Source organism: Bison bison, unplaced genomic scaffold (genome assembly GCF_000754665.1).
Source record: "Bison bison bison isolate TAMUID 2011002044 unplaced genomic scaffold, Bison_UMD1.0 scf7180017864118, whole genome shotgun sequence".
Taxonomy (NCBI): domain Eukaryota; kingdom Metazoa; phylum Chordata; class Mammalia; order Artiodactyla; family Bovidae; genus Bison; species Bison bison.
The window spans coordinates 1,498,358-1,501,455 of record NW_011494690.1 but is presented as its reverse complement, the minus strand read 5'-3'; the positions used below and the strand labels follow the sequence as shown (position 1 = coordinate 1,501,455).

General features: G+C 42.3%; 1 pseudogene; it reads left to right on the top strand.

Moving 5' to 3' along the window:
- Positions 1-1,522: 1,522 nt before the first annotated feature.
- On the top strand, positions 1,523-1,911 carry LOC104988238 (annotated as a pseudogene).
- The last annotated feature ends 1,187 nt before the right edge of the window (positions 1,912-3,098 follow it).

Genomic DNA, 3,098 nt, shown 5'->3' with positions numbered 1-3,098 from the left:
CGCCCCTGGGATTCTCCAGGCAAGAACTACATAGTAATAATTATGTAATAGGAACTACATAGTAATAATTAATTGTGCCAAATATAACAGACGTATTTTGGGATGCCAATCTAAACCACACCCCTTCTTTGAAATTGTCTCCATCTACCTTCTCTGTTGAAAGAAGGAAATTAACTGATGACTCTTGTCCCATATGACTGCCACAAAGGCAGAATTACATCAGCTAGCTGGGTCAGGGTTCCTCACCTATTCAAATTAGAACTGACATACTGGCTGGCTGCGCAGATCAGATTCTTGGAGCTGGGAATGAAAACTTGGGACATAGAGCCGAATCATGATGGGTATAGGACTTCAAAGGTCTTGTAAATATAGAACTGACATGAACACAAGAGCAGGCCAAACAATGATGTCTAAATGAACCCAAAAGTCTGGGCTACTGGGAACCAGGAAACAAAGTAGAGTGCAATAGGAATCATTACCAATGGAATTCATAGACTCTGGCCTTGTACTTTCATCAAGTGCTAATCCTGTGTGGCCCATTTCCTTTTCTTTTCTGGATGTCCATGAAATACCTGCTTTATCCATTTTTTTTTTAAGGATAATAATAAGGGAACTGGCTTTCATTCACTTATTTATCCATTTATATTTATTTACTTGGTTGCTCCAGGGCTTAGCTGTGGCACTAGGGATCTTTGATCTTAACTGCAGCATTCAGGATCTTTAGTTGTGGCGTTTGAACTCTTAGTTGCATGATATGGGATCTAGTTTCCTGACCAGGTATCAAATCCGTGCCCTCTGCATTGGGAGTGCAGTCCTGGGAGTACACTGGACCACCAGGGAAGTCCCTGCTTAATGCTGTTTATAAACACTCTCCTTGGGACTGGATGAAGCACAAGCTAGAATCAAGATTCCTGGGGAAAATATCAGTAACCTCAGATATGCAGACGACACCACTATTATGGGAGAAAGCAAAAAAGAACTAAAAAGCCTCATCATGAAAGTGAAAGAGGAGAGTGAAAAAGTTGGCTTAAAACTCAATATTCAGAACACTAAGATCATGACATCTGGTCCCATCACTTCATGGCAAATAGATGGGGAAACAGTGACAGACTTTATTTTGGGGGGCACCAAAACCACTGTAGGTGGTGACTACAGCCGTGAATTAAAAGACACTTGCTCCTTGGAAGAAAAGCAACCTAGACAGCATATTAAAAAACAGAGACATTACTGTCTAGTCAAAGCTATGGTTTTTTCCAGGAGTCATGTATAGATGTGAGAGTTGGACAATAAAGCTGAGTGCCGAAGAACTGATGCTTTTGAACTGTGGTGTTGGATAAGACTCTTGAGAGTCCCTTGAACTGCAAGGAGATCCAACCAGTCCATCCTAAAGGAAATCAGTCCTGAATATTCATTGGAAGGACTGATGCTGAAGCTGAAACTCCAATACTTTGGCCACCTGATGCAAAGAAATGAGATGCGCCAGGGCTTCAGTGGTGAGCTTCGCCAGCCCCTCCCCCAGGAGACCGTTGCAGTCAGCCAGCCCCTGCTCCTTGGTAACCATGTGTGACCGAAAGGCCGTTATCAAGAATGCCGATATGTCAGAGGAGATGCCACAGGTCTCGGTGGAGTGTGCTACTCAGGCGTTGGAAAAGTATAATATAGAGAAGGACATTTCGGCCCATATCAAGAAGGAATTTGACAAGAAGTACAACCCCACCTGTCACTGAATCGTGGGGAGGAACTTCGGTAGTTATGTGACACATGAAACCAAACACTTCATCTACTTCTACCTGGGCCAAGTGGCCATTCTCCTGTTCAAATCTGGTTAAAAGCATGGACTGTGCCATACACCCAGTGATCCATCCAAAAACAAGGACTGCAGCCTAAATTCCAAATACCAGAGACTGAAGTCTTCACCTTGCCTAAGGGAACACCTCCATCTTTGAACCTTTATTGTGTTTTGTACAGGACATTCTCTGTACTAGTTTGTGGTTATAAAGCAATTAGTAAAACAGCTTACGTTTGTATTTATTTTCTATTCCATACCTCTCTGCCCCATGTTTTTTCTCTTCAAAATCCATTCCTTTAAAGAAATAAATCTGTTGGAGAAGTGTGCGTTAAAAACAAGAAAAAAAAAATGAAAAGACCCTGATGGTGGGAAAGACTGAAGGTAGGAGGAGAAGGGGAGGACAGAGCATGAGATGGTTGGATGGAATCACCGACTCAATGGATATGAGTCTGAGTAAACTCCAGGAGTTGGTGATGGACAGGAAGGCCTAGCATGCTGCAGTCCATGTGGTCGCAAAGAGTCAGACACGACTGAGTGACTGAACTGAACTGACTGCCCTTCTGTTTTATGTGATCAATCCTAACTTGTCAGAGTCATGGAATATGCATCAGACAAAGAAGTGTGAAGAGCATACAGAAAAAAGAAGCAACAAATCCATAGCATTCTCAAAGACGGCCAAGCACCTCGTAGAGACTGAAGATCGGCTCCATGATTATCTCTGTAGGCTCCTAAACTGAGGTTCTGCTCAATTAGCCTTTCTTTACTTGAGTTGGCTCCTTTTCCCCCTGTACTGCCTCTTACCTAGAGGTTTCCTCCCATCTCTCCAGCATGGATGTGTGGGTGTACTTCTACACTCCAGTACTCCTTTATTTCCAGTTGGCTGGGTGACTTTCTCACTGATTTGAGCTGAAGACACAAGGAGTACCAAGTCCAAAGCTAGCAGGCCATACAATTTTATTTTAGACAGACACTATTCAGATTGTAACTTTACTAAATATTTTTTCATAGCAGACATTAGATTGCTTTTAATTTTAAATACCTGGACAGTTGTAGGGAGAAGTCTAAATTAAGAAAGCCATAATTCCCTAAAATTCTTTCAGTTGTAGAACAAAATCACATTACTTTTATAAAACTAAAAATTATCAGAGCTTTGGCCATTGGCTTGTTGCTAATCATTCCAATGGGACAATTTTTCTTTTTTCTCTTGTTTTGCACCATGCCACTTGGCTTACAGGATCTTAGTTCCCCAACCAGGGATCAAACCTGGGCTCCCTGCAGTGAAAGCGCAGAGTCCTAACCACTGATTGTT